Here is a 20,000-nt window from a genome sequence, read left to right on the forward strand (position 1 = left end):
AATAGCTATTGACATCAAAGGCCGGTTAGCTCAGTTGGTTAGAGCGTGGTGCTAATAACGCCAAGGTCACGGGTTCAACCCCCGTGCTGGCCATCTCTTACTTGTTGAGTTCATCATTGTATCAATTTGAGGATGATTTATTCACTTCCGTAAAAAATTCAATGACCATTCCTCAATACCACCTCAGCCACGTGGCCTAAAGGATAACGCGTCTGACTTCGGATCAGAAGATTGAGGGTTCGAATCCCTTCGTGGTTACTTGAAAGACCCATCTCTCAAATTCATGTCAGCATGTTCGTGGCTTAATCTATAATTACGCACTCAGTGAAACAAAGGAATACTTAGACCCACTTTAAGTGAATCTTTTTCAAACTGTTTCTAGCTGAAAAACAAACAAACTTGGCTTAATCTATAATTACTCACTTAGTGAAACAAAGGAATACTTAGACCCACTTTAAGTGAATCTTTTTCAAACAGTTTCTAGCTGAAAAACAAACAAACATGAAAATAGCTATTGACATCAAAGGCCGGTTACCTCAGTTGGTTAGAGCGTGGTGCTAATAACGCCAAGGTCACGGGTTCAACCCCCGTACTGGCAATCTCTTACTTGTTGAGTTCATCATTTTATCAATTTGAGGATGATTTATTCACTTCCGTAAAAAATTGAACGACCATTACTCAATACCACCTCAGCCACGTGGCCTAAAGGATAAGCCGTCTGACTTCGGATCAGAAGATTGAGGGTTCGAATCACTTCGTGGTTACTGGAAAGACCCATCTCTCAAATTCATGTCAGCATGTTTGTGGATTAATCTATAATTACGCACTTAGTGAAACAAAGGAATACTTAGACCCACTTTAAGTGAATCTTTTTCAAACAGTTTCTAGCTGAAAAACAAACAAACATGGCTTAATCTATAATTACTCACTTAGTGAAACAAAGGAATACTTAGACCCACTTTAAGTGAATCTTTTTCAAACAGTTTCTAGCTGAAAAACAAACAAACATGAAAATAGCTATTGACATCAAAGGCCGGTTAGCTCAGTTGGTTAGAGCGTGGTGCTAATAACGCCAAGGTCACGGGTTCAACCTCCGTACTGGCCATCTCTTACTTGTTGAGTTCATCATTGTATATATTTGAGGATGATTTATTCACTTCCGTAAAAAATTGAACGACCATTACTCAATACCACCTCAGCCACGTGGCCTAAAGGATAAGGCGTCTGACTTCGGATCAGAAGATTGAGGGTTCGAATCCCTTCGTGGTTACTTGAAAGACCCATCTCTCAAATTCATGTCAGCATGTTCGTGGCATAATCTATAATTACGCACTTAGTGAAACAAAGGAATACTTAGACCCACTTTAAGTGAATCTTTTTCAAACAGTTTCTAGCTGAAAAACAAACAAACTTGGCTTAATCTATAATTACTCACTTAGTGAAACAAAGGAATACTTAGACCCACTTTAAGTGAATCTTTTTCAAACAGTTTCTAGCTGAAAAACAAACAAACATGAAAATAGCTATTGACATCAAAGGCCGGTTAGATCAGTTGGTTAGAGCGTGGTGCTAATAACGCCAAGGTCACGGGTTCAACCCCCGTACTGGCCATCTCTTACTTGTTGAGTTCATCATTGTATCAATTTGAGGATGATTTATTCACTTCCGTAAAAAATTGAACGACCATTACTCAATATCACCTCAGCCACGTGGCCTAAAGGATAAGGCGTCTGACTTCGGATCAGAAGATTGAGGGTTCGAATCCCTTCGTGGTTACTTGAAAGACCCATCTCTCAAATTCATGTCAGCATGTTCGTGGCTTAATCTATAATTACGCACTTAGTGAAACAAAGGAATACTTAGACCCACTTTAAGTGAATCTTTTTCAAACAGTTTCTAGCTGAAAAACAAACAAACATGGCTTAATCTATAATTACTCACTTAGTGAAACAAAGGAATACTTAGACCCACTTTAAGTGAATCTTTTTCAAACAGTTTCTAGCTGAAAAACAAACAAACATGAAAATAGCTATTGACATCAAAGGCAGGTTAGCTCAGTTGGTTAGAGCGTGGTGCTAATAACGCAAAGGTCACGGGTTCAACCCCCGTACTGGCCATCTCTTACTTGTTGAGTTCATCATTGTATCAATTTGAGGATGATTTATTCACTTCCGTAAAAAATTTAATGACCATTACTCTATACCACCTCAGCCACGTGGCCTAAAGGATAAGGCGTCTGACTTCGGATCAGAAGATTGAGGGTTCGAACCCCTTCGTGGTTACTTGAAAGACCCATCTCTCAAATTCATGTCAGCATGTTCGTGGCTTAATCTATAATTACGCACTTAGTGAAACAAAGGAATACTTAGACTCACTTTAAGTGAATCTTTTTCAAACAGTTTCTAGCTGAAAAACAAACAAACATGGCTTAATCTATAATTACGCACTTAGTGAAACAAAGGAATACTTAGACCCACTTTAAGTGAATCTTTTTCAAACAGTTTCTAGCTGAAAAACAAACAAACATGAAAATAGCTATTGACATCAAAGGCCGGTTAGCTCAGTTGGTTAGAGCGTGGTGCTAATAACGCAAAGGTCACGGGTTCAACCCCCGTACTGGCCATCTCTTACTTGTTGAGTTCATCATTGTATCAATTTGAGGATGATTTATTCACTTCCGTAAAAAATTTAATGACCATTACTCTATACCACCTCAGCCACGTGGCCTAAAGGATAAGGCGTCTGACTTCGGATCAGAAGATTGAGGGTTCGAACCCCTTCGTGGTTACTTGAAAGACCCATCTCTCAAATTCATGTCAGCATGTTCGTGGCTTAATCTATAATTACGCACTTAGTGAAACAAAGGAATACTTAGACTCACTTTAAGTGAATCTTTTTCAAACAGTTTCTAGCTGAAAAACAAACAAACATGGCTTAATCTATAATTACGCACTTAGTGAAACAAAGGAATACTTAGACCCACTTTAAGTGAATCTTTTTCAAACAGTTTCTAGCTGAAAAACAAACAAACATGAAAATAGCTATTGACATCAAAGGCTGGTTAGCTCAGTTGGTTAGAGCGTGGTGCTAATAACGCCAAGGTCACGGGTTCAACCCCCGTACTGGCCATCTCTTACTTGTTGAGTTCATCATTGTATCAATTTGAGGATGATTTATTCACTTCCGTAAAAAATTGAACGACCATTACTCAATACCACCTCAGCCACGTGGCCTAAAGGATAAGGCGTCTGACTTCGGATCAGAAGATTGAGGGTTCGAATCCCTTCGTGGTTACTTGAAAGACCCATCTCTCAAATTCATGTCAGCATGTTCGTGGCTTAATCTGTAATTACGCACTTAGTGAAACAAAGGAATACTTAGACCCACTTTAAGTGAATCTTTTTCAAACAGTTTCTAGCTGAAAAACAAACAAACATGGCTTAATCTATAATTACTCACTTAGTGAAACAAAGGAATACTTAGACCCACTTTAAGTGAATCTTTTTCAAACAGTTTCTAGCTGAAAAACAAACAAACATGAAAATAGCTATTGACATCAAAGGCCGGTTAGCTCAGTTGGTTAGAGCGTGGTGCTAATAACGCCAAGGTCACGGGTTCAACCCCTGTACTGGCCATCTCTTACTTGTTGAGTTCATCATTGTATCAATTTGAGGATGATTTATTCACTTCCGTAAAAAATTGAATGACCATTACTTAATACCACCTCAGCCACGTGTCCTAAAAGATAAGGCGTCTGAATTCGGATCAGAAGATTGAGGGTTCGAATCCCTTCGTGGTTACTTGAAAGACCCATCTCTCAAATTCATGTCAGCATGTTCGTGGCTTAATCTATAATTACGCACTTAGTGAAACAAAGGAATACTTAGACCCACTTTAAGTGAATCTTTTTCAAACAGTTTCTAGCTGAAAAACAAACAAACATGGCTTAATCTATAATTACGCACTTAGTGAAACAAAGGAATACTTAGACCCACTTTAAGTGAATCTTTTTCAAACAGTTTCTAGCTGAAAAACAAACAAACATGAAAATAGCTATTGACATCAAAGGCCGGTTAGCTCAGTTGGTTAGAGCGTGGTGCTAATAACGCCAAGGTCACGGGTTCAATCCCCGTACTGGCCATCTCTTACTTGTTGAGTTCATCATTGTATCAATTTGAGGATGATTTATTCACTTCCGTAAAAAATTGAACGACCATTACTCAATACCACCTCAGCCACGTGGCCAAAAGGATAAGGCGTCTGACTTCGGATCAGAAGATTGAGGGTTCGAATCCCTTCGTGGTTACTTGAAAGACCCATCTCTCAAATTCATGTCAGCATGTTCGTGGCTTAATCTGTAATTACGCACTTAGTGAAACAAAGGAATACTTAGACCCACTTTAAGTGAATCTTTTTCAAACAGTTTCTAGCTGAAAAACAAACAAACATGGCTTAATCTATAATTACTCACTTAGTGAAACAAAGGAATACTTAGACCCACTTTAAGTGAATCTTTTTCAAACAGTTTCTATCTGAAAAACAAACAAACATGAAAATAGCTATTGACATCAAAGGCCGGTTAGCTCAGTTGGTTAGAGCGTGGTGCTAATAACGCCAAGGTCACGGGTTCAACCCCTGTACTGGCCATCACTTACTTGTTGAGTTCATCATTGTATCAATTTGAGGATGATTTATTCACTTCCGTAAAAAATTGAATGACCATTACTTAATACCACCTCAGCCACGTGTCCTAAAAGATAAGGCGTCTGAATTCGGATCAGAAGATTGAGGGTTCGAATCCCTTCGTGGTTACTTGAAAGACCCATCTCTCAAATTCATGTGAGCATGTTCGTGGCTTAATCTATAATTACGCACTTAGTGAAACAAAGGAATACTTACACCCACTTTAAGTGAATCTTTTTCAAACAGTTTCTAGCTGAAAAACAAACAAACATGGCTTAATCTATAATTACGCACTTAGTGAAACAAAGGAATACTTAGACCCACTTTAAGTGAATCTTTTTCAAACAGTTTCTAGCTGAAAAACAAACAAACATGAAAATAGCTAATGACATCAAAGGCCGGTTAGCTCAGTTGGTTAGAGCGTGGTGCTAATAATGCCAAGGTCACGGGTTCAACCCCCTTACTGGCCATCTCTTACTTGTTGAGTTCATCATTGTATCAATTTGAGGATGATTTATTCACTTCCGTAAAAAATTGAACGACCATTACTCAATACCACCTCAGCCACGTGGCCTAAAGGATAAGGCGTCTGACTTCGGATCAGAAGATTGAGGGTTCGAATCCCTTCGTGGTTACTTGAAAGACCCATCTCTCAAATTCATGTCAGCATGTTCGTGGCTTAATCTATAATTACGCACTTAGTGAAACAAAGGAATACTTAGACCCACTTTAAGTGAATCTTTTTCAAACAGTTTCTAGCTGAAAAACAAACAAACATGAAAATAGCTATTGACATCAAAGGCCGGTTAGCTCAGTTGGTTAGAGCGTGGTGCTAATAACGCCAAGGTCACGGGTTCAACCCCAGTACTGGCTATCTCTTACTTGTTGAGTTCATCATTGTATCAATTTGAGGATGATTTATTCACTTCCGTAAAAAATTGAATGACCATTACTCAAAACCACCTCAGCCATGTGGCCTAAAGGATAAGGCGTCTGACTTCGGATCAGAAGATTGAGGGTTCGAATCCATTCGTGGTTACTTGAAAGACCCATCTCTCAAATTCATGTCAGCATGTTCGTGGCTTAATCTATAATTACGCACTTAGTGAAACAAAGGAATACTTAGACCCACTATAAGTGAATCTTTTTCAAACAGTTTCTAGCCGAAAAACAAACAAACATGGCTTAATCTATAATTACGCACTTAGTGAAACAAAGGAATACTTAGACCCACTTTAAGTGAATCTTTTTCAAACAGTTTGTAGCTGAAAAACAAACAAACATGAAAATAGCTATTGACATCAAAGGCCGGTTAGCTCAGTTGGTTAGAGCGTTGTGCTAATAACGCCAAGGTCACGGGTTCAACCCCCGTACTGGCCGTCTCTTACTTGTTGAGTTCATCATTGTATCAATTTGAGGATGATTTATTCACTTCCGTAAAAAATTGAATGACCATTACTCAATACCACCTCAGCCACGTGGCCTAAAGGATAAGGCGTCTGACTTCGGATCAGAAGATTGAGGGTTCGAATCCCTTCGTGGTTACTTGAAAGACCCATCTCTCAAATTCATGTCGGTATGTTCGTGGCTTAATCTATAATTACGCACTTAGTGAAACAAAGGAATACTTAGACCCACTTTAAGTGAATCTTTTTCAAACAGTTTCTAGCTGAAAAACAAACAAACATGAAAATAGCTATTGACATCAAAGGCCGGTTAGCTCAGTTGGTTAGAGCGTGGTGCTAATAACGCGAAGGTGACGGGTTCTACCCCCGTACTGGCCATCTCTTACTTGTTGAGTTCATCATTGTATCAATTTGAGGATGATTTATTCACTTCCGTAAAAAATTGAATGACCATTACTCAATACCACCTCAGCCACGTGGCCTAAAGGATAAGGCGTCTGACTTCGGATCAGAAGATTGAGGGTTCGAATCCCTTCGTGGTTACTTGAAAGACCCATCTCTCAAAATCATGTCAGCATGTTCGTGGCTTAATCTATAATTACGCACTTAGTGAAACAAAGGAATACTTAGACCCACTTTAAGTGAATCTTTTTCAAACAGTTTCTAGCTGAAAAACAAACAAACATGAAAATAGCTTTTGACATCAAAGGCCGGTTAGCTCAGTTGGTTAGAGCGTGGTGCTAATAACGCCAAGGTCACGGGTTCAACCCCAGTACTGGCCATCTCTTACTTGTTGAGTTCATCATTGTATCAATTTGAGGATGATTTATTCACTTCCGTAAAAAATTGAATGACCATTACTCAATACCACCTCAGCCACGTGGCCTAAAGGATGAAGCGTCTGACTTCGGATCAGAAGATTGAGGGTTCGAATCCCTTCGTGGTTACTTGAAAGACCCATCTCTCAAATTCATGTCAGCATGTTCGTAGCTTAATCTATAATTACGCACTTAGTGAAACAAAGGAATACTTAGACCCACTTTAAGTGAATCTTTTTCAAACAGTTTCTTTCTGAAAAACAAACAAACATGGCTTAATCTATAATTACGCACTTAGTGAAACAAAGGAATACTTAGACCCACTTTAAGTGAATCTTTTTCAAACAGTTTCTAGCTGAAAAACAAACAAACATGAAAATAGCTATTGACAACAACGGCCGATTAGCTCAGTTGGTTAGAGCGTGGTGCTAATAACGCCAAGGTCACGGGTTCAACCACCGTACTGGGCATCTCTTACTTGTTGAGTTCATCATTGTATCAATTTGAGGATGATTTATTCACTTCCGTAAAAAATTGAATGACCATTACTCAATACCACCTCAGCCACGTGGCCTAAAGGATAAAGCGTCTGACTTCGGATCAGAAGATTGAGGGTTCGAATCCCTTCGTGGTTACTTGAAAGACCCATCTCTCAAATTCATGTCAGCATGTTCGTGGCTTAATCTGTAATTACGCACTTAGTGAAACAAAGGAATACTTAGACCCACTTTAAGTGAATCTTTTTCAAACAGTTTCTAGCTGAAAAACAAACAAACATGGCTTAATCTATAATTACTCACTTAGTGAAACAAAGGAATACTTAGACCCACTTTAAGTGAATCTTTTTCAAACAGTTTCTAGCTGAAAAACAAACAAACATGAAAATAGCTATTGACATCAAAGGCCGGTTAGCTCAGTTGGTTAGAGCGTGGTGCTAATAACGCCAAGGTCACGGGTTCAACCCCTGTACTGGCCATCACTTACTTGTTGAGTTCATCATTGTATCAATTTGAGGATGATTTATTCACTTCCGTAAAAAATTGAATGACCATTACTTAATACCACCTCAGCCACGTGTCCTAAAAGATAAGGCGTCTGAATTCGGATCAGAAGATTGAGGGTTCGAATCCCTTCGTGGTTACTTGAAAGACCCATCTCTCAAATTCATGTGAGCATGTTCGTGGCTTAATCTATAATTACGCACTTAGTGAAACAAAGGAATACTTAGACCCACTTTAAGTGAATCTTTTTCAAACAGTTTCTAGCTGAAAAACAAACAAACATGGCTTAATCTATAATTACGCACTTAGTGAAACAAAGGAATACTTAGACCCACTTTAAGTGAATCTTTTTCAAACAGTTTCTAGCTGAAAAACAAACAAACATGAAAATAGCTAATGACATCAAAGGCCGGTTAGCTCAGTTGGTTAGAGCGTGGTGCTAATAACGCCAAGGTCACGGGTTCAACCCCCTTACTGGCCATCTCTTACTTGTTGAGTTCATCATTGTATCAATTTGAGGATGATTTATTCACTTCCGTAAAAAATTGAACGACCATTACTCAATACCACCTCAGCCACGTGGCCTAAAGGATAAGGCGTCTGACTTCGGATCAGAAGATTGAGGGTTCGAATCCCTTCGTGGTTACTTGAAAGACCCATCTCTCAAATTCATGTCAGCATGTTCGTGGCTTAATCTATAATTACGCACTTAGTGAAACAAAGGAATACTTAGACCCACTTTAAGTGAATCTTTTTCAAACAGTTTCTAGCTGAAAAACAAACAAACATGAAAATAGCTATTGACATCAAAGGCCGGTTAGCTCAGTTGGTTAGAGCGTGGTGCTAATAACGCCAAGGTCACGGGTTCAACCCCAGTACTGGCTATCTCTTACTTGTTGAGTTCATCATTGTATCAATTTGAGGATGATTTATTCACTTCCGTAAAAAATTGAATGACCATTACTCAAAACCACCTCAGCCATGTGGCCTAAAGGATAAGGCGTCTGACTTCGGATCAGAAGATTGAGGGTTCGAATCCATTCGTGGTTACTTGAAAGACCCATCTCTCAAATTCATGTCAGCATGTTCGTGGCTTAATCTATAATTACGCACTTAGTGAAACAAAGGAATACTTAGACCCACTATAAGTGAATCTTTTTCAAACAGTTTCTAGCCGAAAAACAAACAAACATGGCTTAATCTATAATTACGCACTTAGTGAAACAAAGGAATACTTAGACCCACTTTAAGTGAATCTTTTTCAAACAGTTTGTAGCTGAAAAACAAACAAACATGAAAATAGCTATTGACATCAAAGGCCGGTTAGCTCAGTTGGTTAGAGCGTTGTGCTAATAACGCCAAGGTCACGGGTTCAACCCCCGTACTGGCCGTCTCTTACTTGTTGAGTTCATCATTGTATCAATTTGAGGATGATTTATTCACTTCCGTAAAAAATTGAATGACCATTACTCAATACCACCTCAGCCACGTGGCCTAAAGGATAAGGCGTCTGACTTCGGATCAGAAGATTGAGGGTTCGAATCCCTTCGTGGTTACTTGAAAGACCCATCTCTCAAATTCATGTCGGTATGTTCGTGGCTTAATCTATAATTACGCACTTAGTGAAACAAAGGAATACTTAGACCCACTTTAAGTGAATCTTTTTCAAACAGTTTCTAGCTGAAAAACAAACAAACATGAAAATAGCTATTGACATCAAAGGCCGGTTAGCTCAGTTGGTTAGAGCGTGGTGCTAATAACGCGAAGGTGACGGGTTCTACCCCCGTACTGGCCATCTCTTACTTGTTGAGTTCATCATTGTATCAATTTGAGGATGATTTATTCACTTCCGTAAAAAATTGAATGACCATTACTCAATACCACCTCAGCCACGTGGCCTAAAGGATAAGGCGTCTGACTTCGGATCAGAAGATTGAGGGTTCGAATCCCTTCGTGGTTACTTGAAAGACCCATCTCTCAAAATCATGTCAGCATGTTCGTGGCTTAATCTATAATTACGCACTTAGTGAAACAAAGGAATACTTAGACCCACTTTAAGTGAATCTTTTTCAAACAGTTTCTAGCTGAAAAACAAACAAACATGAAAATAGCTTTTGACATCAAAGGCCGGTTAGCTCAGTTGGTTAGAGCGTGGTGCTAATAACGCCAAGGTCACGGGTTCAACCCCAGTACTGGCCATCTCTTACTTGTTGAGTTCATCATTGTATCAATTTGAGGATGATTTATTCACTTCCGTAAAAAATTGAATGACCATTACTCAATACCACCTCAGCCACGTGGCCTAAAGGATGAAGCGTCTGACTTCGGATCAGAAGATTGAGGGTTCGAATCCCTTCGTGGTTACTTGAAAGACCCATCTCTCAAATTCATGTCAGCATGTTCGTAGCTTAATCTATAATTACGCACTTAGTGAAACAAAGGAATACTTAGACCCACTTTAAGTGAATCTTTTTCAAACAGTTTCTTTCTGAAAAACAAACAAACATGGCTTAATCTATAATTACGCACTTAGTGAAACAAAGGAATACTTAGACCCACTTTAAGTGAATCTTTTTCAAACAGTTTCTAGCTGAAAAACAAACAAACATGAAAATAGCTATTGACAACAACGGCCGATTAGCTCAGTTGGTTAGAGCGTGGTGCTAATAACGCCAAGGTCACGGGGTCAACCACCGTACTGGCCATCTCTTACTTGTTGAGTTCATCATTGTATCAATTTGAGGATGATTTATTCACTTCCGTAAAAAATTGAATGACCATTACTCAATACCACCTCAGCCACGTGGCCTAAAGGATAAAGCGTCTGACTTCGGATCAGAAGATTGAGGGTTCGAATCCCTTCGTGGTTACTTGAAAGACCCATCTCTCAAAATCATGTCAGCATGTTCGTGGCTTAATCTATAATTACTCACTTAGTGAAACAAAGGAATACTTAGACCCACTTTAAGTGAATCTTTTTCAAACAGTTTCTAGCTGAAAAACAAACAAACATGAAAATAGCTTCTGACATCAAAGGCCGGTTAGCTCAGTTGGTTAGAGCGTGGTGCTAATAACGCGAAGGTCACGGGTTCTACCCCCGTACTGGCCATCTCTTACTTGTTGAGTTCATCATTGTATCAATTTGAGGATGATTTATTCACTTCCGTAAAAAATTGAATGACCATTACTCAATACCACCTCAGCCACGTGGCCTAAAGGATAAGGCGTCTGACTTCGGATCAGAAGATTGAGGGTTCGAATCCCTTCGTGGTTACTTGAAAGACCCATCTCTCAAAATCATGTCAGCATGTTCGTGGCTTAATCTATAATTACGCACTTAGTGAAACAAAGGAATACTTAGACCCACTTTAAGTGAATCTTTTTCAAACAGTTTCTAGCTGAAAAACAAACAAACATGAAAATAGCTATTGCGTCAAAGGCCGTTTAGCTCAGTTGGTTAGAGCGTGGTGCTAATAACTCCAAGGTCACGGGTTCAACCCCTGTACTGGCCATCTCTTACTTGTTGAGTTCATCATTGTATCAATTTGAGGATGATTTATTCTGTAAAAAATTGAATGACCATTACTCAATACCACCTCAGCCACGTGGCCTAAAGGATAAGGCGTCTGACTTCGGATCAGAAGATTGAGGGTTCGAATCCCTTCCTGGTTACTTGAAAGACCCATCTCTCAAATTCATGTCGGTATGTTCGTGGCTTAATCTATAATTACGCACTTAGTGAAACAAAGGAATACTTAGACCCACTTTAAGTCAATCTTTTTCAAACAGTTTCTAGCTGAAAAACAAACAAACATGGCTTAATCTATAATTACGCACTTAGTGAAACAAAGGAATACTTAGACCCACTTTAAGTGAATCTTTTTCAAACAGTTTGTAGCTGAAAAACAAACAAACATGAAAATAGCTATTGACATCAAAGGCCGGTTAGCTCAGTTGGTTAGAGAGTGGTGCTAATAACGCCAAGGTCACGGGTTCAACCCCCGTACTGGCCATCTCTTACTTGTTGAGTTCATCATTGTATCAATTTGAGGATGATTTATTCACTTCCGTAAAAAATTGTATGACCATTACTCAATACCACCTCAGTCACGTGGCCTAAAGGATAAGGCGTCTGACTTCAGATCAGAAGATTGAGGGTTAGAATCCCTTCGTGGTTACTTGAAAGTCCCATCTCTCAAATTCATGTTAGCATGTTCGTGGCTTAATCTATAATTACGCACTTAGTGAAACAAAGGAATACTTAGACCCACTTCAAGTGAATCTTTTTCAAACAGTTTCTAGCTGAAAAACAAACATGGCTTAATCTATAATTACGCACTTAGTGAAACAAAGGAATACTTAGACCCACTTTAAGTGAATCTTTTTCAAACAGTTTCTAGCTGAAAAACAAACAAACATGAAAATAGCTATTGACATCAAAGGCTGGTTAGCTCAGTTGGTTAGAGCGTGGTGCTAATAACGCCAAGGTCATGGGTTCAACCCCAGTACTGGCAATCTCTTACTTGTTGAGTTCATCATTGTATCAATTTGAGGATGATTTATTCACTTCCGTAAAAAATTGAATGACCATTACTCAATACCACCTCAGCCACGTGGGCTAAAGGATAAGGCGTCTGACTTCGGATTAGAAGATTGAGGGTTCGAATCCCTTCGTGGTTACTTGAAAGACCCATCTCTCAAAATCATGTCAGCATGTTCGTGGCTTAATCTATAATTACGCACTTAGTGAAATAAAGGAATACTTAGACCCACTTTAAGTGAATCTTTTTCAAACAGTTTCTAGCTGAAAAACAAACAAACATGAAAATAGCTATTGCGTCAAAGGCCGTTTAGCTCAGTTGGTTAGAGCGTGGTGCTAATAACTCCAAGGTCACGGGTTCAACCCCTGTACTGGCCATCTCTTACTTGTTGAGTTCATCATTGTATCAATTTGAGGATGATTTATTCTGTAAAAAATTGAATGACCATTATTCAATACCACCTCAGCCACGTGGCCTAAAGGATAAGGCGTCTGACTTCGGATCAGAAGATTGAGGGTTCGAATCCCTTCCTGGTTACTTGAAAGACCCATCTCTCAAATTCATGTCGGTATGTTCGTGGCTTAATCTATAATTACGCACTTAGTGAAACAAAGGAATACTTAGACCCACTTTAAAGACCGGGTAAACCAAAAATAATTATGGGTTTTGAGTTTATAATACCACAGGAAAATATATTATTAACCACCCTGCCAAATTTGAAGGACTAAAAAAATCGCGAAGTATATAAAATTATGCTTCAAAGTTGATGAAAAATGAGCAGTAATCCCTGGCTCAGGACGGTGGGGGCGTGTGCGCTGCAGGCCAGGAAACCACGCCCATCACCGGAGAGGTCCAACGGGCAAGCTAGCTGCAAACTGACAATTCAAATCAGACTCGTGAGCGGTAAAACCATAGACGGGTGAAACCACAGAATGCTAGTGCGCGGTTAATGTATTTATACCTAGAGGGCAGCAGGGGGCGGGTTTATGTGAGTAGGACCGCTTTACGTAACGCGGTCCTCGATGTAGACCCGCCCATTTTAAACCTGCACACAGAACATTCTCTGAGGCCTAGCTCCTCAAGGAAATGATGAATGGGAAAAATATTTTTTACATGTTTTGAGGGACACATTTAAGGCCTAATTAATATGATAAGAAGAAAAATACTGAATTTGGTTTACCCGGTCTTTAAGTCAATCTTTTTCAAACAGTTTCTAGCTGAAAAACAAACAAACATGGCTTAATCTATAATTACGCACTTAGTGAAACAAAGGAATACTTAGACCCACTTTAAGTGAATCTTTTTCAAACAGTTTCTAGCTGAAAAACAAACAAACATGAAAATAGCTATTGACATTAAAGGCCGGTTAGCTCAGTTGGTTAGAGAGTGGTGCTAATAACGCCAAGGTCACGGGTTCAACCCCCGTACTGGCCATCTCTTACTTGTTGAGTTCATCATTGTATCAATTTGAGGATGATTTATTCACTTCCGTAAAAAATTGTATGACCAGTACTCAATACCACCTCAGCCACGTGGCCTAAAGGATAAGGCGTCTGACTTCAGATCAGAAGATTGAGGGTTCGAATCCCTTCGTGGTTACTTGAAAGACCCATCTCTCAAATTCATGTCAGCATGTTCGTGGCTTAATCTATAATTACGCACTTAGTGAAACAAAGGAATACTTAGACCCACTGTAAGTGAAACTTTTTCAAACAGTTTCTAGCTGAAAAACAAACAAACATGGCTTAATCTATAATTACGCACTTAGTGAAACAAAGGAATACTTAGACCCACTTTAAGTGAATCTTTTTCAAACAGTTTCTAGCTGAAAAACAAACAAACATGGCTTAATCTATAATTACGCACTTAGTGAAACAAAGGAATACTTAGACCCACTTTAAGTGAGTCTTTTTCAAACAGTTTCTAGCTGAAAAACAAACAAACATGGCTTAATCTTTAATTACGCACTTAGTGAAACAAAGGAATACTTAGACCCACTTTAAGTGAATCTTTTTCAAACAGTTTCTAGCTGAAAAACAAACAAACATGAAAATAGCTATTGACATCATCGGCCGGTTAGCTCAGTTGGTTAGAGTGTGGTGCTAATAACGCCAAGGTCACGGGTTCAACCACCGTACTGGCCATCGCTTACTTGTTGAGTTCATCATTATATCAATTTGAGGATGATTTATTCACTTCCGTAAAAAATTGAATGACCATTACTCAATACCACCTCAGCCACGTGGCCTAAAGGATAAGGCGTCTGACTTCGGATCAGAAGATTGAGGGTTCGAATCCCTTCGTGGTTACTTGAAAGACCCATCTCTCAAATTCATGTCAGCATGTTCGTGGCTTAACCTATAATTACGCACTTAGTGAAACAAAGGAATACTTAGACCCACTGTAAGTGAATCTTTCTCAAACAGTTTCTAGCTGAAAAACAAACAAACATGGCTTAATCTATAATTACGCACTTAGTGAAACAAAGGAATACTTAGACCCACTTTAAGTGAATCTTTTTCAAACAGTTTCTAGCTGAAAAACAAACAAACATGAAAATAGCTATTGACACCAAAGGCCGGTTAGCTCAGTTGGTTAGAGAGTGGTGCTAATAAAGCCAAGGTCACGGGTTCAATCCCCGTATTGGCCATCTCTTACTTGTTGAGTTCATCATTGTATCAATTTGAGGATGATTTATTTACTTCCGTAAAAAATTGAATGACCATTACTCAATACCACCTCAGCCACGTGGCCTAAAGGATAAGGCGTCTGACTTCGGATCAGAAGATTGAGGGTTCGAATCCCTTCGTGGTTACTTGAAAGACCCATCTCTCAAATTCATGTCAGCATGTTCGTGGCTTAATCTATAATTACGCACTTAGTGAAGCAAAGGAATACTTAGACCCACTTTAAGTGAATCTTTTTCAAACAGTTTCTAGCTGAAAAACAAACAAACATGGCTTAATCTATAATTACGCACTTAGTGAAACAAAGGAATACTTAGACCCACTTTAAGTGAATCTTTTTCAAACAGTTTCTAGCTGAAAAACAAACAAACATGAAAATAGCTATTGACATCAAAGGCCGGTTAGCTCAGTTGGTTAGATCGTGGTGCTAATAACGCCAAGGTCACGGGTTCAACCCCCGTACTGGCCATCTCTTACTTGTTGAGTTCATCATTCTATCAATTTGAGGATGATTTATTCACTTCCGTAAAAAATTTAATGACCATTACTCTATACCACCTCAGCCACGTGGCCTAAAGGCTAAGGCGTCTGACTTCGGATCAGAAGATTGAGGGTTCGACCCCCTTCGTGGTTACTTGAAAGACCCATCTCTCAAATTCATGTCAGCATGTTCGTGGCTTAATCTATAATTACGCACTTAGTGAAACAAAGGAATACTTAGACCCACTTTAAGTGAATCTTTTTCAAACAGTTTCTAGCTGAAAAACAAACAAACATGGCTTAATCTATAATTACACACTTAGTGAAACAAAGGAATACTTAGACCCACTTTAAGTGAATCTTTTTCAAACAGTTTCTAGCTGAAAAACAAACAAACATGAAAATAGCTATTGACATCAAAGGCCGGTTAGCTCAGTTGGTTAGAGTGTGGTGCTAATAACGCCAAGGTCACGGGTTCAACCCCCGTACTGGCCATCTCTTACTTGTTGAGTTCATCATTGTATCAATTTGAGGATGATTTATTCACTTCCGTAAAAAATTGAATGACCATTACTCACTACCACCTCAGCCACGTGGCCTAAAGGATAAGGCGTCTGACTTCGGATCAGAAGATTGAGGGTTCGAATCCCTTCGTGGTTACTTGAAAGACCCATCTCTCAAATTCATGTTGGTATGTTCGTGGCTTAATCTATAAATACGCACTTAGTGAAACAAAGGAATACTTAGACCCACTTTAAGTGAATCTTTTTCAAACAGTTTCTAGCTGAAAAACAAACAAACATGAAAATAGCTATTGACATCAAAGGCCGGTTAGCTCAGTTGGTTAGAGCGTGGTGCTAATAACGCGAAGGTCACGGGTTCTACCCCCGTACTGGCCATCTCTTACCTGTTGAGTTCATCATTGTATCAATTTGAGGATGATTTATTCACTTCCGTAAAAAATTGAATGACCATTACTCAATACCACCTCAGCCACGTGGCCTAAAGGATAAGGCGTCTGACTTCGGATCAGAAGATTGAGGGTTCGAATCCCTTCGTGGTTACTTGAAAGACCCATCTCTCAAAATCATGTCAGCATGTTCGTGGCTTAATCTATAATTACGCACTTAGTGAAACAAAGGAATACTTAGACCCACTTTAAGTGAATTTTTTTCAAACAGTTTCTAGCTGAAAAACAAACAAACATGAAAATAGCTATTGACATCAAAGGCCGGTTAGCTCAGTTGGTTAGAGCGTGGTGCTAATAACGCCAAGGTCACGGGTTCAACCCCAGTACTGGCCATCTCTTACTTGTTGAGTTCATCATTGTATCAATTTGAGGATGATTTATTCACTTCCGTAAAAAATTGAATGACCATTACTCAATACCACCTCAGCTACGTGGCCTAAAGGATAAAGCGTTTGACTTCGGATCAGAAGATTGAGGGTTCGAATCCCTTCGTGGTTACTTGAAAGACCCATCTCTCAAATTCATGTCAGCATGTTCGTAGCTTAATCTATAATTACGCACTTAGTGAAACAAAGGAATACTTAGACCCACTTTAAGTGAATCTTTTTCAAACAGTTTCTAGCTGAAAAACAAACAAACATGGCTTAATCTATAATTACGCACTTAGTGAAACAAAGGAATACTTAGACCCACTTTAAGTGAATCTTTTTCAAACAGTTTCTAGCTGAAAAACAAACAAACATGAAAATAGCTATTGACAACAACGGCCGGTTAGCTCAGTTGGTTAGAGCGTGGTGCTAATAACGCCAAGGTCACGGGTTCAACCACCGTACTGGCCATCTCTTACTTGTTGAGTTCATCATTATATCAATTTGAGGATGATTTATTCACTTCCGTAAAAAATTTAATGACCATTACTCAATACCACCTCAGCCACGTGGCCTAAAGGATAAGGCGTCTGACTTCGGAGCAGAAGATTGAGGTTTCGAATCCCTTCGTGGTTACTTGAAAGACCCATCTCTCAAATTCATGTCAGCATGTTCGTGGCTTAATCTATAATTACGCACTTAGTGAAACAAAGGAATACTTAGACCCACTGTAAGTGAAACTTTTTCAAACAGTTTCTAGCTGAAAAACAAACAAACATGGCTTAATCTATAATTACGCACTTAGTGAAACAAAGGAATACTTAGACCCACTTTAAGTGAATCTTTTTCAAACAGTTTCTAGCTGAAAAACAAACAAACATGGCTTAATCTATAATTACGCACTTAGTGAAACAAAGGAATACTTAGACCCACTTTAAGTGAGTCTTTTTCAAACAGTTTCTAGCTGAAAAACAAACAAACATGAAAATAGCTACTGACATCAAAGGCTGGTTAGCTCAGTTGGTTAGAGAGTGGTGCTAATAACGCCAAGGTCACGGGTTCAACCCCCGTACTGGCCATCTCTTACTTGTTCAGTTCATCATTGTATCAATTTGAGGATGATTTATTCACTTCCGTAAAAAATTGAATGACCATTACTCAATACCACCTCAGCCACGTGGCCTAAAGGATAAGGCGTCTGACTTCGGATCAGAAGATTGAGGTTTCGAATCCCTTCGTGGTTACTTGAAAGACCCATCTCTCAAATTCATTTCAGCATGTTCGTGGCTTAATCTATAATTACGCACTTAGTGAAACAAAGGAATACTTAGACCCACTTTAGGTGAATCTTTTTCAAACAGTTTCTAGCTGAAAAACAAACAAACATGAAAATAGCTATTGACATCAAAGGTCGGTTAGCTCAGTTGGTTAGAGCGTGGTGCTAATAATGCCAAGGTCACGGGTTCAACCCCCGTACTGGTCATCTCTTACTTGTTGAGTTCATCATTGTATCAATTTGAGGATGATTTATTCACTTCCGTAAAAAATTGAATGACCATTACTCAATACCACCTCAGCCACGTGGCCTAAAGGATAAGGCGTCTGACTTCGGATCAGAAGATTGAGGGTTCGAATCCCTTCGTGGTTACTTGAAAGACCCATCTCTCAAATTCATGTCAGCATGTTCGTGGCTTAATCTATAATTACGCACTTAGTGAAACAAAGGAATACTTAGACCCACTTTAAGTGAATCTTTTTCAAACAGTTTCTAGCTGAAAAACAAACAAACATGAAAATAGCTATTGACATCAAAGGCCGGTTAGCTCAGTTGGTTAGAGCGTGGTGCTAATAACACCAATGTCACGGGTTCAACCCCCGTACTGGCCATCTCTTACTTGTTGAGTTCATCATTGTATCAATTTGAGGATGATTTATTCACTTCCGTAAAAAATTGAATGACCATTACTCAATACCACCTCAGCCACGTGGCCTAAAGGATAAAGCGTCTGACTTCGGATCAGAAGATTGAGGGTTTGAATCCCTTCGTGGTTACTTGAAAGACCCATCTCTCAAATTCATGTCAGCATGTTCGTGGCTTAATCTATAATTACGCACTTAGTGAAACAAAGGAATACTTAGACCCACTTTAAGTGAATCTTTTTCAAACAGTTTCTAGCTGAAAAACAAACAAACATGGCTTAATCTATAATTACGCACTTAGTGAAACAAAGGAATACTTAGACCCACTTTAAGTGAATCTTTTTCAAACAGTTTCTAGCTGAAAAACAAACAAACATGAAAATAGCTATTGACATCAAAGGCCGGTTAGCTCAGTTGGTTAGAGCGTGGTGCTAATAACGCCAAGGTCACGGGTTCAACCCCCGTACCTGCCATCTCTTACTTGTTGAGTTCATCATTGTATCAATTTGAGGATGATTTATTCACTTCCGTAAAAAATTGAATGACCATTACTCAATACCACCTCAGCCACGTGGCCTAAAGGATAAGGCGTCTGACTTCGGATCAGAAGGTTGAGGTTTCGAATCCCTTCGTGGTTACTTGAAAGACCCATCTCTCAAATTCATGTCAGCATGTTCGTGGCTTAATCTATAATTACGCACTTAGTGAAACAAAGGAATACTTAGACCCACTTTAAGTGAATCTTTTTCAAACAGTTTCTAGCTGAAAAACAAACAAACATGGCTTAATCTATAATTACGCACTTAGTGAAACAAAGGAATACTTAGACCCACTTTAAGTGAATCTTTTTCAAACAGTTTCTAGCTGAAAAACAAACAAACATGGCTTAATCTATAATTACGCACTTAGTGAAACAAAGGAATACTTAGACCCACTTTAAGTGAGTCTTTTTCAAACAGTTTCTAGCTGAAAAACAAACAAACATGAAAATAGCTACTGACATCAAAGGCTGGTTAGCTCAGTTGGTTAGAGAGTGGTGCTAATAACGCCAAGGTCACGGGTTCAACCCCCGTACTGGCCATCTCTTACTTGTTCAGTTCATCATTGTATCAATTTGAGGATGATT

General features: G+C 39.1%; 40 non-coding genes across 40 annotated transcripts; all 40 read left to right on the forward strand.

The window, feature by feature from the left end:
- Positions 1 to 19: 19 nt before the first annotated feature.
- On the forward strand, positions 20 to 93 carry AC3HAE_019640 (transfer RNA isoleucine (anticodon AAU)). Its single transcript has one exon. It is a non-coding gene; the product is annotated as a tRNA-Ile (tRNA).
- Positions 94 to 1,031: 938 nt separating this feature from the next.
- Positions 1,032 to 1,105, forward strand: AC3HAE_019641 (transfer RNA isoleucine (anticodon AAU)). The gene has a single exon. It is a non-coding gene; the product is annotated as a tRNA-Ile (tRNA).
- A 92-nt stretch (positions 1,106 to 1,197) lies between these two features.
- AC3HAE_019642 (transfer RNA arginine (anticodon UCG)) lies at positions 1,198 to 1,270 on the forward strand. Its single transcript has one exon. It is a non-coding gene; the product is annotated as a tRNA-Arg (tRNA).
- A 433-nt stretch (positions 1,271 to 1,703) lies between these two features.
- Positions 1,704 to 1,776, forward strand: AC3HAE_019643 (transfer RNA arginine (anticodon UCG)). The gene has a single exon. It is a non-coding gene; the product is annotated as a tRNA-Arg (tRNA).
- Positions 1,777 to 2,209: 433 nt separating this feature from the next.
- On the forward strand, positions 2,210 to 2,282 carry AC3HAE_019645 (transfer RNA arginine (anticodon UCG)). Its single transcript has one exon. It is a non-coding gene; the product is annotated as a tRNA-Arg (tRNA).
- A 267-nt stretch (positions 2,283 to 2,549) lies between these two features.
- On the forward strand, positions 2,550 to 2,623 carry AC3HAE_019646 (transfer RNA isoleucine (anticodon AAU)). Its single transcript has one exon. It is a non-coding gene; the product is annotated as a tRNA-Ile (tRNA).
- Positions 2,624 to 2,715: 92 nt separating this feature from the next.
- On the forward strand, positions 2,716 to 2,788 carry AC3HAE_019648 (transfer RNA arginine (anticodon UCG)). The gene has a single exon. It is a non-coding gene; the product is annotated as a tRNA-Arg (tRNA).
- A 267-nt stretch (positions 2,789 to 3,055) lies between these two features.
- Positions 3,056 to 3,129, forward strand: AC3HAE_019649 (transfer RNA isoleucine (anticodon AAU)). Its single transcript has one exon. It is a non-coding gene; the product is annotated as a tRNA-Ile (tRNA).
- Positions 3,130 to 3,221: 92 nt separating this feature from the next.
- Positions 3,222 to 3,294, forward strand: AC3HAE_019650 (transfer RNA arginine (anticodon UCG)). Its single transcript has one exon. It is a non-coding gene; the product is annotated as a tRNA-Arg (tRNA).
- A 267-nt stretch (positions 3,295 to 3,561) lies between these two features.
- Positions 3,562 to 3,635, forward strand: AC3HAE_019651 (transfer RNA isoleucine (anticodon AAU)). Its single transcript has one exon. It is a non-coding gene; the product is annotated as a tRNA-Ile (tRNA).
- Positions 3,636 to 4,067: 432 nt separating this feature from the next.
- On the forward strand, positions 4,068 to 4,141 carry AC3HAE_019652 (transfer RNA isoleucine (anticodon AAU)). The gene has a single exon. It is a non-coding gene; the product is annotated as a tRNA-Ile (tRNA).
- A 92-nt stretch (positions 4,142 to 4,233) lies between these two features.
- On the forward strand, positions 4,234 to 4,306 carry AC3HAE_019653 (transfer RNA arginine (anticodon UCG)). Its single transcript has one exon. It is a non-coding gene; the product is annotated as a tRNA-Arg (tRNA).
- Positions 4,307 to 4,573: 267 nt separating this feature from the next.
- AC3HAE_019654 (transfer RNA isoleucine (anticodon AAU)) lies at positions 4,574 to 4,647 on the forward strand. The gene has a single exon. It is a non-coding gene; the product is annotated as a tRNA-Ile (tRNA).
- Positions 4,648 to 5,245: 598 nt separating this feature from the next.
- On the forward strand, positions 5,246 to 5,318 carry AC3HAE_019655 (transfer RNA arginine (anticodon UCG)). The gene has a single exon. It is a non-coding gene; the product is annotated as a tRNA-Arg (tRNA).
- A 671-nt stretch (positions 5,319 to 5,989) lies between these two features.
- AC3HAE_019657 (transfer RNA isoleucine (anticodon AAU)) lies at positions 5,990 to 6,063 on the forward strand. The gene has a single exon. It is a non-coding gene; the product is annotated as a tRNA-Ile (tRNA).
- Positions 6,064 to 6,155: 92 nt separating this feature from the next.
- AC3HAE_019659 (transfer RNA arginine (anticodon UCG)) lies at positions 6,156 to 6,228 on the forward strand. Its single transcript has one exon. It is a non-coding gene; the product is annotated as a tRNA-Arg (tRNA).
- A 331-nt stretch (positions 6,229 to 6,559) lies between these two features.
- Positions 6,560 to 6,632, forward strand: AC3HAE_019660 (transfer RNA arginine (anticodon UCG)). Its single transcript has one exon. It is a non-coding gene; the product is annotated as a tRNA-Arg (tRNA).
- A 1,177-nt stretch (positions 6,633 to 7,809) lies between these two features.
- On the forward strand, positions 7,810 to 7,883 carry AC3HAE_019661 (transfer RNA isoleucine (anticodon AAU)). The gene has a single exon. It is a non-coding gene; the product is annotated as a tRNA-Ile (tRNA).
- A 432-nt stretch (positions 7,884 to 8,315) lies between these two features.
- Positions 8,316 to 8,389, forward strand: AC3HAE_019662 (transfer RNA isoleucine (anticodon AAU)). Its single transcript has one exon. It is a non-coding gene; the product is annotated as a tRNA-Ile (tRNA).
- Positions 8,390 to 8,481: 92 nt separating this feature from the next.
- Positions 8,482 to 8,554, forward strand: AC3HAE_019663 (transfer RNA arginine (anticodon UCG)). The gene has a single exon. It is a non-coding gene; the product is annotated as a tRNA-Arg (tRNA).
- A 671-nt stretch (positions 8,555 to 9,225) lies between these two features.
- Positions 9,226 to 9,299, forward strand: AC3HAE_019664 (transfer RNA isoleucine (anticodon AAU)). Its single transcript has one exon. It is a non-coding gene; the product is annotated as a tRNA-Ile (tRNA).
- A 92-nt stretch (positions 9,300 to 9,391) lies between these two features.
- On the forward strand, positions 9,392 to 9,464 carry AC3HAE_019665 (transfer RNA arginine (anticodon UCG)). Its single transcript has one exon. It is a non-coding gene; the product is annotated as a tRNA-Arg (tRNA).
- A 331-nt stretch (positions 9,465 to 9,795) lies between these two features.
- On the forward strand, positions 9,796 to 9,868 carry AC3HAE_019666 (transfer RNA arginine (anticodon UCG)). The gene has a single exon. It is a non-coding gene; the product is annotated as a tRNA-Arg (tRNA).
- A 165-nt stretch (positions 9,869 to 10,033) lies between these two features.
- Positions 10,034 to 10,107, forward strand: AC3HAE_019667 (transfer RNA isoleucine (anticodon AAU)). Its single transcript has one exon. It is a non-coding gene; the product is annotated as a tRNA-Ile (tRNA).
- Positions 10,108 to 11,109: 1,002 nt separating this feature from the next.
- AC3HAE_019670 (transfer RNA arginine (anticodon UCG)) lies at positions 11,110 to 11,182 on the forward strand. Its single transcript has one exon. It is a non-coding gene; the product is annotated as a tRNA-Arg (tRNA).
- Positions 11,183 to 11,847: 665 nt separating this feature from the next.
- Positions 11,848 to 11,921, forward strand: AC3HAE_019671 (transfer RNA isoleucine (anticodon AAU)). The gene has a single exon. It is a non-coding gene; the product is annotated as a tRNA-Ile (tRNA).
- Positions 11,922 to 13,809: 1,888 nt separating this feature from the next.
- AC3HAE_019672 (transfer RNA isoleucine (anticodon AAU)) lies at positions 13,810 to 13,883 on the forward strand. The gene has a single exon. It is a non-coding gene; the product is annotated as a tRNA-Ile (tRNA).
- Positions 13,884 to 14,685: 802 nt separating this feature from the next.
- Positions 14,686 to 14,758, forward strand: AC3HAE_019673 (transfer RNA arginine (anticodon UCG)). Its single transcript has one exon. It is a non-coding gene; the product is annotated as a tRNA-Arg (tRNA).
- A 433-nt stretch (positions 14,759 to 15,191) lies between these two features.
- On the forward strand, positions 15,192 to 15,264 carry AC3HAE_019674 (transfer RNA arginine (anticodon UCG)). Its single transcript has one exon. It is a non-coding gene; the product is annotated as a tRNA-Arg (tRNA).
- Positions 15,265 to 15,531: 267 nt separating this feature from the next.
- Positions 15,532 to 15,605, forward strand: AC3HAE_019675 (transfer RNA isoleucine (anticodon AAU)). The gene has a single exon. It is a non-coding gene; the product is annotated as a tRNA-Ile (tRNA).
- Positions 15,606 to 15,697: 92 nt separating this feature from the next.
- On the forward strand, positions 15,698 to 15,770 carry AC3HAE_019676 (transfer RNA arginine (anticodon UCG)). Its single transcript has one exon. It is a non-coding gene; the product is annotated as a tRNA-Arg (tRNA).
- Positions 15,771 to 16,037: 267 nt separating this feature from the next.
- AC3HAE_019677 (transfer RNA isoleucine (anticodon AAU)) lies at positions 16,038 to 16,111 on the forward strand. The gene has a single exon. It is a non-coding gene; the product is annotated as a tRNA-Ile (tRNA).
- A 92-nt stretch (positions 16,112 to 16,203) lies between these two features.
- On the forward strand, positions 16,204 to 16,276 carry AC3HAE_019678 (transfer RNA arginine (anticodon UCG)). Its single transcript has one exon. It is a non-coding gene; the product is annotated as a tRNA-Arg (tRNA).
- Positions 16,277 to 16,607: 331 nt separating this feature from the next.
- On the forward strand, positions 16,608 to 16,680 carry AC3HAE_019679 (transfer RNA arginine (anticodon UCG)). Its single transcript has one exon. It is a non-coding gene; the product is annotated as a tRNA-Arg (tRNA).
- A 165-nt stretch (positions 16,681 to 16,845) lies between these two features.
- AC3HAE_019682 (transfer RNA isoleucine (anticodon AAU)) lies at positions 16,846 to 16,919 on the forward strand. Its single transcript has one exon. It is a non-coding gene; the product is annotated as a tRNA-Ile (tRNA).
- A 432-nt stretch (positions 16,920 to 17,351) lies between these two features.
- AC3HAE_019683 (transfer RNA isoleucine (anticodon AAU)) lies at positions 17,352 to 17,425 on the forward strand. The gene has a single exon. It is a non-coding gene; the product is annotated as a tRNA-Ile (tRNA).
- Positions 17,426 to 18,529: 1,104 nt separating this feature from the next.
- On the forward strand, positions 18,530 to 18,602 carry AC3HAE_019684 (transfer RNA arginine (anticodon UCG)). Its single transcript has one exon. It is a non-coding gene; the product is annotated as a tRNA-Arg (tRNA).
- A 165-nt stretch (positions 18,603 to 18,767) lies between these two features.
- Positions 18,768 to 18,841, forward strand: AC3HAE_019685 (transfer RNA isoleucine (anticodon AAU)). Its single transcript has one exon. It is a non-coding gene; the product is annotated as a tRNA-Ile (tRNA).
- Positions 18,842 to 19,273: 432 nt separating this feature from the next.
- Positions 19,274 to 19,347, forward strand: AC3HAE_019686 (transfer RNA isoleucine (anticodon AAU)). The gene has a single exon. It is a non-coding gene; the product is annotated as a tRNA-Ile (tRNA).
- Positions 19,348 to 19,439: 92 nt separating this feature from the next.
- Positions 19,440 to 19,512, forward strand: AC3HAE_019688 (transfer RNA arginine (anticodon UCG)). Its single transcript has one exon. It is a non-coding gene; the product is annotated as a tRNA-Arg (tRNA).
- Positions 19,513 to 20,000: the final 488 nt, after the last annotated feature.

This window comes from Micromesistius poutassou (assembly GCF_964030765.1).
Source record: "Micromesistius poutassou genome assembly, chromosome: 6".
Taxonomy (NCBI): Eukaryota; Metazoa; Chordata; class Actinopteri; order Gadiformes; family Gadidae; genus Micromesistius; species Micromesistius poutassou.